Source organism: Tachypleus tridentatus, chromosome 11, assembly GCF_004210375.1.
Source record: "Tachypleus tridentatus isolate NWPU-2018 chromosome 11, ASM421037v1, whole genome shotgun sequence".
Lineage (NCBI taxonomy): Eukaryota > Metazoa > Arthropoda > Merostomata > Xiphosura > Limulidae > Tachypleus > Tachypleus tridentatus.
In genome coordinates this window covers 88,889,750-88,907,296 of record NC_134835.1, presented here as the reverse complement: position 1 = coordinate 88,907,296, position 17,547 = coordinate 88,889,750, and the positions used below count along the sequence as shown (strand labels likewise).

The 17,547-nt window shown below is 34.5% G+C and overlaps 1 protein-coding gene across 3 annotated transcripts in view; it reads right to left on the bottom strand.

The window, feature by feature from the left end:
• Positions 1 to 10,220: 10,220 nt before the first annotated feature.
• The window catches only part of LOC143232718 (protein timeless homolog), a 201,229-nt gene continuing 193,902 nt past the window's right edge, over positions 10,221 to 17,547 (bottom strand). For all 3 annotated transcript variants that reach the window (XM_076468461.1, XM_076468460.1, XM_076468462.1), the window contains one exon: positions 10,221 to 10,478. The gene's annotated coding sequence lies outside the window, so the exon portion shown is untranslated. The remainder of the gene's footprint in view (positions 10,479 to 17,547) is intronic.

The window sequence follows — 17,547 nt, the reverse complement described above, 5'->3', positions numbered from 1 at the left end:
TTACATCGACAGCAGTGGGCCACACAGATTCTATTGCACCCTCCTACCTTTTGAGACACTCATTTCTTTCTCCCCCGATAAGTCCAGGTTTAAACAGTTATTGAATAATGAGCAAACTACTTTTGTTAAACCACCGACAACCCCTGACAAAATACAGCTATGTCTCTTTTACGGTGAGAGTCAGTTGAGCAGTTAGCTGGTTGAATGACAAGGAGAAGCCATTCCTGCTTGTCAGAAGGCAATTCCAGGGAGATCTTCTATTTGTCTACGTCAGCCACTGGCTAACCACTTAAAACAGTGTTATCTTGCCAGATGAGACTTCTGCTGATTCAGTCTGAACTACAACACAAAAGCTTGAAGACCAGGCCACTGACAATCTTTCGTGGCCATTATTCACCAAATATCATCCATATTCCTCAAGCCTCAATTTCAGACCTTGTAACAATTTCTACCACAAATTCTGCAAATGAAATACCACTAAATAATATTGGTAACCACTTATACTCTGTTTAATGTTTGTTTATTTAATAAAACGATATTCTTTATGAAATATGTGTATATTTACCTATTAGTAGGCTAGAATATTAAAAAAAATAATGAATTTCATAAAAATATTATTTCACACACACATATATATATATAAAATTGGAATGAATTCTAGCACTACCATCTATACTCAATAAAACTGATTCTTTTAAAATTAATGTATCTCAAGATGGCTGGTATGGATATTAAAACTTTTATTACGATAAAATAGAGAACAACATTTCGACCTTCTTAGGTCATCTTCAGGTTTTTGCAGAACATTTTTAGTGTTTAAACACATTTAGCAAAATGCAACACGTCTCATAATAATATTTCATACATGCTCAGTTTTAATTAGTTTTCAGTCTTAATAGTACCTTATGTACTCATTAGCTAAATGCCTAAGCCTGTGGTCCCTAGAATTCAGTTTTAGCTGTCCCTAATTTTGAACTACTGACTAGAGGAAATACAACCAGTCAGACATTAGTAGCCACTGTCACAAGAGTTTTGCTGGGCTCTTTGACACGGATCATGAGACTGACTGTCATTTTTATAATTCACCAACAGATGAAAGTATGGAACGAGTTATGTAAAGCCACATATCGACCCCTAAGTCATTCAGTTCTCAGCTCAAATTGTTAACCACTAGATCATGCCAGCTCTCTTCGATTGGATTGAAATATGGTGAACGAGCAGATCACATGATTAGTTTGTACTCTCTTCTTCAAGACATTTCTTGATGAGATGCGAATGGCTAATACTATTTATTACACTGCAGTAATGGCCATTACACCAAGTATAACAGTAAAGTAGGCAGTAGTATTTGGTTCCTATAATGTGTGGAATTAATAGTACAATTCTCTGTTATGTTAAAATATGTACGTCCATGAATGGTTGTTCTTGCTTCTACCGCACTTCTTCATATGCTTCAGTCCGGCATCACCAGGTGGTTAGGACGCTTGACTCGCAGTCTGAGGGTCACGGGTTCAATTCTCCGTTACAAATAACATGCTCGCCCTTTTTAGCCGTAGGTGTGCTATAATGTGACGGTGAATCCAACTATCGTTTTTATAAGAGTAGCCCAAAAGTTTGCGGTAGGTGGTGATGATTAATTCCATTTTCTTTAACCTTTTACTGCTAAATTATTGACGGCTAGCGCAGATAGTCCTTATAGAGCTTTGTACGAATTTCAAACCACATCAATTCGTATGCTTCACATTTATAAGTGAAATAGAACTGTATCTAGTTGCAGTTTCGTTCTAAGTTTTGATAAAACATCTTTCGAAGAAATGAACACGATCTATGATTATATTCGTAAAAATTACGGATGTGTTACAATACAATCTATCACTGGTGGAAGTTTTTTTAATTGACATTTTAGTGATTGCAATATTATGGCAAAAAAGATGTTGTTTAACTTATGATGGATAAATCATTTCAGTCGAGTTTACCTTGTCTCGGTTCGAAATTACAAGCTAATAAGATATCAGTTCCCAACATTGTACGGTTCAGTTCCACGAACGGAGAGTAATCATCAGGAAAACACTTTCAGTTGATAAGTTGTTTTACAGGAGAACACGTACTTACATTTTATTCACTGGAAGACTTAACTGGTGGTTTAATTAAATCACACACTTTGTGATGTTACAAGTATATAGTTGCTGTCGAAACTTAACGTTTTCCTAGGTTTTTCTTGTTCAACATCAGTATAAAAACTGCTCGTGAAAGTTTACTTAAAAGATAAGGTTCTTTCTTGGAATATTTAGCGAGCAATCAGGGGTAGGCTGTCAATCTTTGCAACAACTTAGAAGATGTTATCGGCAAGCACGTGTGTCTATACAATGCGGACTTGAGCATAACGAAAATAAATAATCTTTACCTACAAACACACCTCTTTTCAAATAATCTTTTGGGACGAAAAGAAACTCACATGTAATTTAGTTTTGTACGGAGATTATGTTGTTAACGTTACACGATCGCATTGCTCTGGCGAACACAGTGTCGGTTTTAATCAAGAAATGGTTCTGTATGCTGGTGTGTTGTCACTCACCGTCTCCAAAGTATGGCAAACCATTTGGTTATCGAAACCGTCTATAGCTAGAACGACCATTCATCACAGAGATAAAGTTTCAACAGAAAACTGAAAATGTTGATGCTTATTCTTTTTGGGAATAAAATTGACACCATCTATTTTTTTGTTTCTGTAAAAGAAGATAGTAGATTGAATTGTAAAGAAACTGACAATTGTCTGGCTATTTTGTTTGTTAAATGAATAAAATAGTTCAGTGAAATTCCATTAATACAGAAAAGCTCTTCAGTTGAAACTTAAAAAATCGTTAAGTGGCATAAAAAGCACACACAGCCACTAGAGTATCATTCAAGTAAAGAAACAAATACATTTTGGGGATGATTCTGTATTCCAGTTCCTGTTTAATCAGAAGGCTAAACCATTTTTTAAGCGTCAAAGATGAGTTTCCCTATTTCTTGCAGAACTGTGCGAACCAGACCTAATACAATAAACGATTTAATTCTCTACTTTCACATGTTCTCTGTGATTTAAAAGGAATACGTTTCTCTGCTGTGTGTTTTTTTAATTCCGTTACTGAACTTTACCTATCTTAATCTTATATTCAGAAACTTTACGGGAACTATTAAACTGTACTAGCTTATTATTTTATTCTCATGTTTGCAAGATTCCTGCCGTGTTTCTCCGATAATAAGACCTACCCATAAAATAAGACCTAGTGTGATTTTTGGGGATAGTTTTAATATAAGCCCTACCCTTAAAATAAGCCCTAGTTAAGAGTGGCAGGAAGAGGAAAGAAATAAAAAATAATAATTTATTAATTAGTTTAATAGTTAGTTAATTAGTTTGTTTAAGTATTAATCAGTTAGTTTAATAGTTTAATAATAGTTTATTTTAAATGGTTAGTTTAATAGTTTTACTTTGTAACTTCATTTTTTTAATATATCAAAATAAGACATCCCCCCGAAAATAAGCCCTAGTGTCATATTTTGGAGTGAAAATTAATATAAGCCCTGTCTTATTTTCGGAGAAACACGGTAGTAATTAACTCGCCTACAGTGATTTTAAAAGATTTCGGTGCCTAAGAGTGTTAATGGAAGAGTTTTATAGAGGAGCGCCATACGGTAGATAGTTACAAAATGTGTTACTAGGAGCTAGGACATCTATGGGGCACAGGCAAATGTTTTGTTATTAGGTTCCCTAGTGTCTCACCAGAGTGTGCTGTTAAACTTATCTAAACATAAATTTCAAATTGTATCGTGTAGCATGACACCATATATCAACGCGTCTCAATCTCTGATTACGTCATAATGAACTTTGTTTTGACCGGGACACAAAGGAAGCATGCGTTTTAGTATCATGACATTACCATTAATATTATTATTATTAGACTGAATAGTCAGGAATGGTTTGGTTTGGTTTGTTTTGAATTTCGCGCAAATCTACACGAAGGCTATCAGCGCTAGTCGTCGCTAATTTAGCAGTGTAAGACTAGAGTGAAGGCAGCTAGTCATCACCACCCACCGCCAACTCTTGGGCTACTCTTTTACCAACGAATAGTGGGATTCACCGTCACATTATAACGCCCTCACGGCTGAAACAGCGAGCATGTTTGGTGTAACAGGGATTCGAACCCGTGACCCTCGGATTACAAATCGAGTGCCTTAACCACCTGGCCATGCCGGGCCCTAGTGAGGAATGAAACAATCTATTTACAGTTAAAATAAAAAAACAGTCTCCTTTGGAATATGTTTATAGCTTTAGTAAATGGTGTATTGTGAAATAATAGTGAGTGACATTTTTAGATCTAAAGTTTTTTGGCAAGAGAAAAACGTTTTCAATATCACGTTACCATAAAACAACTATTTCAGCTTTAGTCATGTTTTACAAAACTTGCAGTCATCTTTGTTCTGTTTGCGGACTTACACCGCTATCAACCAGATTTCCATACCCCTTGTGGGCAAGACACAGATAGCCCATTATATAGCTCTGTGCTTAACAACAAACAAACCATTTTTGCTTGCATTCTCAGAACCAAACTTCAACCAATTCTGAAAATTATTCTACTTTTTCTAACTAAACGTCTACGAAATATCGCTCACGGTTTGTGGTTGAGTTTTCTGTAGTTTGTTTACGTCTTTTTGCTAGGTATTAAACCGTTAAGCAACGCGAAATACGACCGAAGCATTCGAACACCGAAATGGACGTCTCTACAGAAACGGCCCGGCATAGCCAGGTGAGTTAAGGCGTTCGACTCGTAATCTGAGGATCACGGGTTCGAATCCCCGTCGCACCAAACATGTTCGCCCTCCCAGCCGTGGGGGCATTATAACGTGACGATCAATCCCACTATTCGTTGGTAAAAGAGCAGCCCAAGAGTTGGCGGTGGATGATGATGACTAGCTGCCTTCCCTCTAGTCTTACACTACTAAGTTTGGGACGGCTAACGCACATAGCCTTCATGTAAAAATGTGCGAGGGGAAGGGGTTGCTAAGGCTGAAGCTACCGCAAAATGTACCTTAGCCTCCCTCTCACACAAAGAAAACTTCGGAAATATTTTGCATTTTCTAAACACCATTGTGTGTACCCGCAAGATGCAACACCCAAATTTCTTTTTGTCTAGCCCACCTCGACACCCTCACCAGAAATGAAGAGATTGAGACCGCCCCTAACACCGAGTATATCATAAGTAATATTACTGTGAAATTTGTATTCCCTCTATTTGTTGGTAAATCTATAATATTATATTAAATTGAATCATGATGATTTTGTATACTAAGTATGAGAAAGTAAAGTAGGTTGGAAAAATCGGGAGATGTAAGAAATGTTGTGAAAGAACAAAGTAATACTGATGTTTAAAATTAAGAATATTTATTGCAATCGATAAAAACTATGTATAATCACAACTGAGAATGATGCCCTCTCATCTGCTATCCTTTATGCGTGTAAATTATCGAGCGTATTATATATGTGAATATATGAAGTGTTTCATTATATTGTCGCATGCTTGAGTAGCACCATACTTGCTATCAAATATGCCACTTGGAGCGCTGCAGTTCGGTTAATTACATGTTTTAGGTCGGTCTTTGACGGAACTGAACTTTTCTTTCTTAATTGGATTAATTTACGAGTTGTTTTTTTTTAATATTTGGGATTGAAACAATTTTTTTTGCATATTTTTAACTCTTTAAGAATCCTTACCAGAAATTTAATACACAAAAATCAGGCTTGCAATAGCGTTAAAGTTTCAAACCGAAATTTTGAAACACATAAAAAAACTCAACAAAATCACTATAATTAGAAAATAAAACTATTTGATTTTGTATTTAAATTCAATACAAAATTAAATTCGGGTCCCGTTTCTCATTTCAATCATGCCTCTGGTCACCCTCTCTTTGAATTCAAATACAAAATTGAACATATTTTCTACTTCCAATATTTTTTCACTTACTCCTATAACTTTTCTGAGAAGTATAAATCATTCTTGGGTTTACCCAAACAAATAGTGCATACACAACTTCACTGTTATAATGATTTGATTACTTTAGAGTTGTGAAATAACATCCTACAATTGTTACATTACGTAATGTCAAATTATTACATTGATATCTCATTTTCCTTCAACTATCTAATGGCATTTACACTTTTTAAACAAGAAACACCTTTATTAACCAGGAAATGCTATTATTCCTGAAATAAAAAAGTTTCAAACCTTATTGTTCAACCTGAGTTTAGGTTTTGATTGAGTGAAAACTTTTACGGCTTTGGTAAATTTTAGTATTTGTTTGTTCGTTTTTGAATTTCGCACAAAGCTTCACGAGGACTATCTGCGCTAGCCGTTCCTAATTTAGTAATGTAAAGCTAGAGGGAAGGCAGGTAGTAATTACCACCCACCACCAACTCTTGGGCTACTCTTTTACCAACGATTAGTGGGATTGACCGTCACATTATAACGCCCCACGGCTGAAATGGCGAGCATGTTTGGTGCGACGAGGATTCGAACCCACAACTCTCAGATTACGAGTGGAGCGCCCTCACTACCTGGTCATGTTTTAGAAATACGTGAAACTTCTGTATTAATCCGTTGGTTACTTTTATGTTGTACTCATCAATAAAATATTTTTATCATGAAGCGAAAGCGTCTCCCGCTGGTACACCGGTAAGTCTACGGATTTACAACGCCAAAATTAGGGGTTCAATTCCCCCCTGTGAACCCAGCAGAGAGCCAGATGTGGCTTTGTTGTAACAAAACACAAACATGAAGAAACAAATATAAGAGAGAAAAGCATTAGGAAAATACAACTGTAACGTTACTCCTTTATGTTTATTCTGCTCTTCGATGACACGAATAGCAAAATTCAGTGCACAATTGTCTAGCACAGCTTTGACATTCTACTTCAAAACATACGTTATCTCAGCTTCGTAAATAGACTTAGAGAACGTCTTAGTTGCTGTATTCCAAATAACAAAAATACAGATGTTAATTCAACTCCTTTTTTATTTGTTTACAACTGTTACTACTTAATTGATCACCATTCTCAGATGGTATGATGAAATGTCTTATATGTTAATTTTGGGTGATCCCAGATACGAATGAGCGGTCACTGGTATTGCCTTAAAGTCTTATCTAAATTTATCTCGGACCTAGAAATTGTTTGATTTACCCATTACGTACATCAGCACTAGTTTTAATAAGCTTATTACTTTGCACCTTTGTGAACACAAGCAGTGAACACGGATAATTAGTTTCATAAAACACTTTATGATCATATATGACGCCATTTTTTATTTAAATAACAGCTACTCAGTCTCACTTAATATTATTTTTCTCGCACGTCTGTAGCTCAAACTGTCTAGATTTCGTCCTGAGTACACCGCACTGCACTTGTTTCAAGTTTTGTTCGTAACTGCACAGCTGGTACTGTTAAGGACTCGGTGGGTATCTAATCAAAGCTGTCCCTTCCGCATACACTAAAACCTAATAATAAATTAATAAAATATTTAGATATATCATATTGTTTGCCGCTCAGATTTTATCACGCTAGCAAAACCCATCAAACACGTGGAGAGCAGTAGAGCGTGCAGTTACTGTGCTCCTAAAACTGTCAACTGCTAAACTAGGATATAACTTCAACAGCTCGCCACTAGGTGATAAGTATAATAAGAAACTTTCAGTAACACAGGCAGGAAATTACTTTCTGTCACAAAACACATGATATTAAGCTTGACTTGATTTAAAAACCAAAAGTGTTGTTTATTTTACACCAAACTTATTTTTGAATTTAATTATACTCCACAAGCCTTGCTTTCCAACTGTCGAAATTACTTTACCAGTTGCATGTTTTGTACGTAACTGCAAGTCAGGTCTCGTGTCTTGACTAACAGCATGTGTTACACAGAATTATTAGAGAAAAACACGTGAATATTTTGAATTTGCTGGACTGTAGAACAACATAATTTATACTCCCTATTACTTATTACGTTTCCAGCTAAGAATTTGATGTAATTAACTTTGTTTGGCACCAGGGGGAGATTTTCGTTTGTTGTTAAGCCTAAAGTTAGACGATGTGCTTACTGCTGAGTCCTAATCAGAATGTTAAGTGTTATACCCTCAAGTTTATTACTGAGCCACGGGAGGGCTTAAGAGAACATGTGCGTCTTGAGCAATATTATTACCTAATTGTAAGATTTTGTAAGAGTTTTAGAATGTTATGAAGTGCAATGCTACACCACGGGGTACCTGCACTCTGTCCACCACAGATATCGAAACCTGATTTTTAAGCGTCATCAGCCATCAGACTTATCCTTTAACTACTGGATGGCAATAGTTTTAGATAATGGCTCTGGAAATAACTTACAATATGTGTTTGTTTGCCAAAGAAACACCCAGTCTAACGATAGGCTCGAATGTGGAACCCCAATTCAAGATCACGTGATCCTATTTTGCTGCACATAGCCTGAAAAGATCTTATCTCAAAATTATAAGTGTCGTGAACTTTTTTTTATTCTTTCGTTAAATATGCATTCTTCATCTTGCAGAAACCTGAAACTCCGATTTAATATATTATGAACGACTAACAACCAAGAGCAGTAACGCCAATTTTACAAGTATCCTGCTTTTAACTATTTTTTTAAATATTACCTAACAAAATCATTTTAAACTACTTTCTTATTTTTAACACGAAACTGACTGCTAGACCTTTCACCCACAAAGTTAAAAACACAGAAGACTTGAAGTTTTAAAAAATGTGTATATTATCTCAATCTACTTAAAAACGTTTTCTATGTAAAAAATACGTTCACAAATCATCACTACGACAGATATACTAAAGTGCATAATATATACATGTCTTATAGTCAGTAAGTAAAATACGTATAGGACTGAAATACTGAACAGCTAACTGTATCGGAATTTCTTTCCCAGACAGAAATCCACGAATGATAAAACACGAAACGGTTCATTAAGGAAAGGCAAAAAGAGTCATTTCAAAATATAGAAGAATAAAATATAGAAAATATTGGAGAAACGAAGAGCCGGAATTTTTAGCTAACTCAAAAGCCATATTTTGTTTTAAAATTCCGTGAATTATCGTCAAACAATCCTAGATAAAAATATTATTAAACAACACTGAAACTCCTGCTTTATGAACAAGTTGATCACGAACATTTGTTTTCCTTTTTATATTTATTTGTATCATTAAAGAAAAATGTTTCAAATGCTCAGTATCTTGATTTCTATGTGAGCTCAGGTAAAAGTGGCCCACAAAGATATTTTCAACAGTGAAAAATAACAGAGTTCAGAAAAATATTTTACGTAATAAAAGTCGTGAAATGAAGTAGGCAATGTCATTATTTGATACCAAGACTTTTATGGTTTAAACGTTATAATCTACTCCAGTATTTTTCACGGTTTATGAGATTTTACTAGATTGCTTGATTCTGGAGAAAAACGAAATATGTCTTATAACAAAATGGTAGGTGAGATAAGAGATTATATCTTAACCTTTATTTCTGCTTGTCATCTAAAAAGAATAACATGACAAGGTAGATAAAAGTAGAGTTATCAAAATAGGAGTGGAATAAGCTACATTTCTTCTTCTTTTGAATTGATAATTTAAAGGAAATGTCTTTCATTTTAAACATCACAAAATATTTTGTAATATTTTAAACGTAATTTATATTTCATACTCTACACGCATGCGCGCAGTACCGGTTTTAAATCAAACTTTACAGTTTAAAGTATCGAATTTCATCACAGCCTGCGGGTTTTACTTCATATACTTCGTTAAAAGACTCGATTATTTAATCTATTAACTTTTTTATTCATTGTGGAATAATAATCAACAGTAATTTTTCCAAACATTATATTTTGCATACATGTTCTAATAGCAAATAAACTAACCTGTTGGTTAGTGTTGCATGAAACCTTGAATTTTCTGGCAAATATAATATGTAAAAGTTATGATACTACAGGTTCATTACAATTAATTATTAAATATGTCAATGAATAATATTTCACAACTTAAGTAAAAAGCTATTGTTAAAATGGTACAGCTATTACAGAATACATTTAATAAATAAGAAAGATAAAGGTATATGTTTGTATTTATATATGTTTGTATTTATATATGTTTGTATTTATATACAAATTGAAAGATGACTTCAGTCAGTTGTAAAATATTTATTTCTAAAACGATTACAAAATTCCATATATGGTATTCGATATTTTTAATAAAAGCTTGAAAAACTATAAATCATTTGACTATAGATTTCGCCCTTTATCTTTTACGATATAAGCTTATTCGTCATCGTCACTTTCAATCAGGCGCTTCTTCAATTTTTTGAGAAGCAATCTTTCCAATGTCAGAGTCAGAATCCTCGTGTGAATCAGAATTTAACACGTTCGTGATACTTGCATTAATCAGCTCTGAAATGAAAGATTTGGAATATAAAATTTTATTGAAAATTTTCTGTATTAGTTGATGAATTTAACGACATAAAACTACAAGAAAACTAAGCTTAAAACTCACTTACATGAAACTTTTTCGTTACAAAACAAATTGCCGATATTTCAAGATCATTGTAAAACAGAAGTGAAGCTACCTACTAAATATACGTTATTTTCACACACACACAAACATTCTTATATTACACGTATTTCTTCAGTACTGCCTTATTCTCTACCAAATACAGGTTACAGGATATGTGATGAAAATCGAGGCAGTAAAATACTGCAATAAATTACAAAAGAAAAAACAACGTCAGCAGCACTGTTACACTCCAAGTTAACACATGAACAATTGGAAACTGAAGAAATACAAAGCAAGTGAGAGAAAAACAAACGTCAATTACTGTCTCATTGGAATGAAAGATGTGCACTCAGCATTAAATTAAAACAATAACAACATAAAAAAGGAAACAGCAGTTGTAATTCAATACTTAATATTTTTCACTTACGACTAATCTCCATCTGAGAAAGAATTAGAATAATCATGAGAATGTCGCCTTCACTGTTTTAGACAATATCGTTAGTTTTTTCTACCTTGTGTCTAACCTATAGCCTCTCCACGTCTTAATTGGCTTTGTTAAGGAATTTAAAAGTAAGACTTAAGTAATTTTTATCAATTTCAGCTTCGCGCTAAAACAACAATAAAAATACAGTTATTCTTGTTAATATTAAAACCTTTCACGATATTGGTTCCAAGCAGGTTCAATGTTTAATAACTGGTGAAAAGAAACTGACAAAAGGTAAATATGTAACAGAAACTGACTGTATAAATATTAAGTTTGTAAACTTATTTGTACTGAGAGTCAGTTCAACTGAGGGTGTAATTTAAGAACCAATCATCTGTCGAGTTTTTTTTAATGCTTGAGGCAAAACCTGATATTTTAAAGAACTATTTGAACAAACCACATGACGCACAGTAACAGTAAAAACATGCTCAAAGGGAAATAGGAAACAGGCACGTCATGGAAACGAAGTAATGGTTACAATAAAATAAACAACTGACACCGCTATTTGACTTTTCCCCTATGTTCGAAGGTTACACAGAGAAATGAACACGTGTACAGGAACTTACAAACACTAAACGAAAAACAAAAGACGACTTCATACACTCATATCATTTTGTTTTTTTTTCATTTATTATTACCATACAACATTTCGCCTAGCGGCTTTACAGTAGTGTATAGAGTGAATGCTGTTCAGTTGGAAGCTAGAACAAACGTGTACAGCAGACAAAGTATTGATCTTTCTCTCATATACAGCATGTGACAATATGGTCTCTTTTTGCCTTTCCTTCTTACAGACAATAAAATACAAAAGTGAAAAAAATATCGTATCGAAAAGTTGGATATTGATATAACGGTTTTAATATCGTTTAATGAAACGATGCTATTCCCGCAAAAACTAAAATTCGTATAAAATATTTACTTCCAGAAATAATCTAAGATCGCTCAATAAAACTAACTGCAGTAACGGAGATGTTACAGTTACAAACACCACAGCCAACATTTGATGTTAGCTTACTTGAATTACCTATCAAACAAACATTATATGCAAGTCAGTTAACTGCATGATGTCTTATCAGTTTACTACACCTATAATTAAATTGTGGTTTGGTTTGTAGCTACACGAGGGCTATCTGCGCTAGTCGTCCCCAATTTAGCAGTGTAAGACTAGAAGGAAGGCAGCTAGTAATCACCACCCACCGCCAACTCTTGAGTTACTCTTTTACCAACTAATAGTGAGATTGACCTTAATTTATAACGCCTCCACGGCTGAAAGGGCGAGCATGTTTGGTGTCCCGCGACCCTCAGATTACGAGTCAAGTGCCTTAACCACCTGGCCATGCCGGGCCGACTTCAAATCTGGAATCAACCAGTTCATTGCACCCTTGAACAGTTAATACAATTCAAAGTTAGCCAGCTGACTGCATCCTTACTTAAACGTTTACATCCGAAGTTAGCGAGCTGACTGCACTATTACTTACGGTTTAAAAATTTAGTTAACCAGCTGACTGAACCATTGCTTAAACAATTGTTAAAATTAAAAGTTAGTCACGTAATTATAGCCTTATTTAAACATATACATCCGAAGTCAGTGAGCTAACTGCACTATTGCCTAAAGAGTTTATAATATTAAAATAAGTTACGTAACTGTAGACTTAAGTAAAATTAACAAAATACGAAGTCAACTATCTGATTGTATATTTACTTATCAATGTAAAACAAACATTAAAAGTGTTATTATTTGTTCAGTATTCTGTACCCCTGCTATTCCACTTTTCTTTTTCACCACTTGGTGGTCGAGTATCTCCACTATCTCGTTGAAGATGTAAAGACTCACCATTGGCCACGTGTTTTCTTCGTCTTCTCTCCGTACTTGAGAAACGTATAATAAAGGAACGTCGTCGTCGTCACTTTCTTCCTCCAAACGAACGACCCTCCTTTTCTTACTGGGTCGTTCCTGCAGGCCACTTCTAAGATTAGATTCGTTTGTTCTGCTGTCATTAAAACTCGACCTGCTGCTGGTAAGGCGATTGCTTTTTGTAAATACACTTTCGCTGCTATATCAAAAAAGAAGAACATCAAATATCACACGTGCTCCCCAAGAGTCGATTTCTACTGTTTAACTTAGCTAAACTAAACCGTGATCACGAGCCTGAAAACTAAAGTAAAAGTAATTTCCCGAGATGACAGCGTTTAAAACAGCAGTTTTTAGATCAGACCAGTAAATTAGTCATTTACATCACGCTCCAGTCTCAGTATTTACCCAAACTTCCTACATTACAGATAACTATCTAGAAAGCGAAACGAACAAACCTAAAAAATCTCTTAGTTTGTACAATTTTCAGTTGAACACAGTCTCTCAAACTCGCCACATTACATCATATACTAATAAACAGGAAATATTACCAGAAGTTTTCTTAGATTTAATTAACTTTTCACAATAAAATAAATTCTTCGAGGGCGTTTTTAATACAAAGTAGTCAATAAGCACAAATAAATCATTAATTTTTTGGGAAAACATTACAAAATTACTGACAATATATATAATATATATATATATATTACTGATATGTTATAACCGATTAGCCAGTGACTTAATATCTTGTAGCTGACTTAGTGATTAGTTAGTTAATAAGTAACAACACAACGAACGCATTTGTCAACTGATACTTTAGTTTCTTCATGTTTGCCAGTAACTAATTACACAATGAACACATTTGTTAACTAACCATGTGGTTTCTTCATCAGATGATTCTTCCAACGACCTTTTTAACTTATTCCTTCGGTCACTACTAATTTCCTTACTGGACGTTTTGGTACATTTAGATTCGTCCTGTAGCCTATAATGATAAGATTAATAATAATTCATAAATGCTTGAAGAAAATCCACGAAAAATCAGAGATGACAGGTTGCTCAATTGATAATGTTACATGACTAGTCAACTGGCAGCTTACTTTTCGACTGGTCAAAAACTGATGAGACTATGCAATACCTGTATTTAACACCGTAAACACACGCGCATTAACCGAGGTTAGTTGAATAATGTTAGGCTCCAAATTCCCCCTTTAATTAGCGGCGAGTCTTAAAATGACGACCCTACCAATGGACTTCAAAATTATCTGTGTTCGATTTAAACAATAAAAAAACTACTTATTTTGTGGTAGCCTATATTCCTTACTGTTTTTTTACACATTTTGTACTACATATTAATATAATATAATGTATACGTTTAATGTGCCCCTGCTATACACTCACCCAAACGTCTTTAAGGTTCGTGATATTAAACTGTGTTACAACATCCTTCAATTTTATGCGGCCCATCATAGCCAGGTGGTTAGGGACGGCTAGAGCAAACATCCATCGTGTAGCTTTGCGAGAGATTCAAAACAAACCAAACCAATCCTACACCTCTACATAAATTCCAGATTATTAAGTGACCAGGTCGGAACTGCTTTCCCAACAAATGGTTTAATTTTAAGATTTTTTGTTGTTTGTAACAGTATACGAATCACACTGTTGGATAATGTTTGGTTGAGGGAAGTGTTCACAAAGTTAAAACTTATATTAATTAATCAGTAAGAACAGTTTTCATATTCTTGTTTGAAATATGTCACTCTGCCTCCAGTCTATCACCACGTGTCAATTTACAACTAGTTAGATCACACCAACTCAATATAAGTTACAATTTTAAGAAAAGAACACAAGACAGTAGTGTATGAATCTGTGTTATCATGTGTGATGAGCACGTGGGGGAAATTCGAAGATATTCCTTTTTTGAAAGGTGAAACAAGCGTTTACATAGAAGTATAAGATAGCCGGGATTTTATTATTTTCTACTGTTAGGTAATTAATTAAAGAAAATGTGAAGTATATTTATGTATACCGAACAATGAGTAGATGTAACACACACATGAACAGTTAAAAGTTTTTTTACACCACAAATCAACGGTAAGCTTACAACTCTAAGATTGTGGACAGGAGTCTTCGTAATGGTCAGATCACAGTTAACATGTTATGTACCTTTCCGCTAAAACAAAATATCATGTTGATTCCATTAACGTACATAATTCAAGATGTACTACATTTCCGTGAGTTTGGACATTTGACTGGTAAAAACAGGTCGATCAATTGATCGGTCGAATACTATCAAATTCGGTCAAGTGTTTTATTTGTTATTATTATTATTTTCATTAATACATAAACAGTTTTACTTAATGTTAATTACACCAAAATAAAGAACCAGTTTAAAGTTTGTCTCTAGCCTTCCGACAACAGGGCTGCATACAGCGCCACCGTTTGGAAATTGTGTATCGTAGATATCACTCATTATGCATTTTAATAACATGCCATTCTTGTGAAGTCACAATACAAGTTTAAAACATTGTAGCTATTGGCTACATAAAATTGATTTGTTTGTTTGTTTTTGAATTTCACGCAAAGCTACACGAGGCTATCTCCGATAGCTGTCCCTAATTTAGCAGTGTAAGACTAGAGGGAAGGCAGATAGTCATCACCACCACTCTTGGGCTACTCTTTTACCAACAAATAGTGGTATTGAGCGTTACACTATAACGCACCTACGGCTGAAAGGGCGAACATGTTTGGTGCAATTGCGATTCGAACTCGCTACTCTCAGATTACGAGTCGAGTGCCTTATCCACCTGATCAAGAGGCGTAGGAGGCAAACATGTTAAAAGTCAAAAGTTCAAGGTTTATTTCATCGATCAAGACGAGAAAATGTCCACCACAGGTGCACGCATCACAGTAAGCATTCATCAAAACTCGCCTTGGGGCTATGGAAGCTTTTGGGTTCTGGATTAAATTTTATCCATTTTCTCCTGATTTTCCCGAAAACAATTTCATAATTTTGATGCATCTTCATGGGGCACATTGAAAAGTGGACAGGCATGGGCCCATCCCACTCCCCACGCCACTGTTATAAAACTGTCGTTTGAGAGACCAAATGACCGATTTGTCTTTACCAGCAAAAAAAGACCAACCCAGTGGATAATAACATTAAAACAATCTCGTTGGGAACAATGTTTGTTTGTTTCAGAGCAAAGATAAGCGGTAGGTATTTTATACGCTCTGTCCACTGGGGGCAATAGAACCCTGAATTAAATCGTTTATGTCGGCAAACTTATCGCTGACTTTGGAATACTTTTTGCTGAAGATTTATTGATCTACTGAGACAAATTTTCTCTATTTCTATGGAAGTGGTCTTTGATACGGACTAATTTATAATATACATGGGTTTAATACTTAAGAACTTAACAATGTTCCTAACTTTATGTTCTTTACAATGGTATTAGATTCACAAGTTCATTTCATGTCTCCTATTATCAATAAAGCTTAAAGCTAATAATAATCGCATTTACTTCACCAGAGGAGTTAATTAGCTAAATAAAACTAAATAAGCAAGTAATTAGCTAAATATAAGTGATGAAAGTGTAAACTTAGATGGCATTACTGTGGATCATTAATATGGAATATCATGAGGCTCCAGTCGTTCATCACATCAGGTATTGCTTTAATTTTCACTTAATTAAATACAACAGTATTAAAGAATTTGTTTAAAACAAACTAATAATAAAACACTAGTCTCGAGGGGTAAAGGTTAAGCCTTGTTTCCCTGAAGAAAAGCAATTACAAAGCATCTGTAAAGGTTATAACAGCTGGTTAATGCACGCATAGGTTACATACACGTTATTTATTCCGCTAATATCCAAGATAATAAAACAAAATAAATACTTTAAGAGCTATAAACAACCTTACCCTGCTACGTTATCGGCACGAACTTCCCTTGAAGCTTCCTTGCTTTTGGCCAGATCAGACAACATCTGGTAGCGAGGATTTAATTTCTTTGTACTGCCCAAAGAGTCTGAAGATGTGAAATCTCCCGAGATCGCGTTGTTCAAAACATTTACTCTCGTTCTCAGCATTCTGACGTTCAAATTTACTGGAATTCGCCAAAAAGTTTCCTACAAATGAAAACATATCATAAAATAAAATAAAAATTGTTCACGACAGTAAGAATTTTTTTATGAAGAGAAGAGATAAAAAGATTAGATCACTAGATTTGCCTTCCTTTGAGAATAGAGTTCGAATAAAATGACATACGTTTTAACGTCTCCAGAGAGTATCCCATATACTTCAGTACAAAGATACAATGTCATTACATGAGAACACAACTATCTAATATCATAGTTTTTCCGGAAAGCGTTACGGGAATGGTGATCTAACCCATCTTTTTACCAAATCCTAAGAGAAATACAGCAACTAGTAGGTTATAAGTTAATTTCAGAAAAACAAATAAGTTTGAGAGTTTTAACCAACATATGTAACAAAAACAGACATCAAGGAATGGTAAAACACTTTGCATAAACTAAATGATCTAACGATCACACATAAGCAGTGTGTGTGTGTGTGGATGTAAACAAATTATACTATCATATATAACGGCTGAAACAAACAATACAAATAA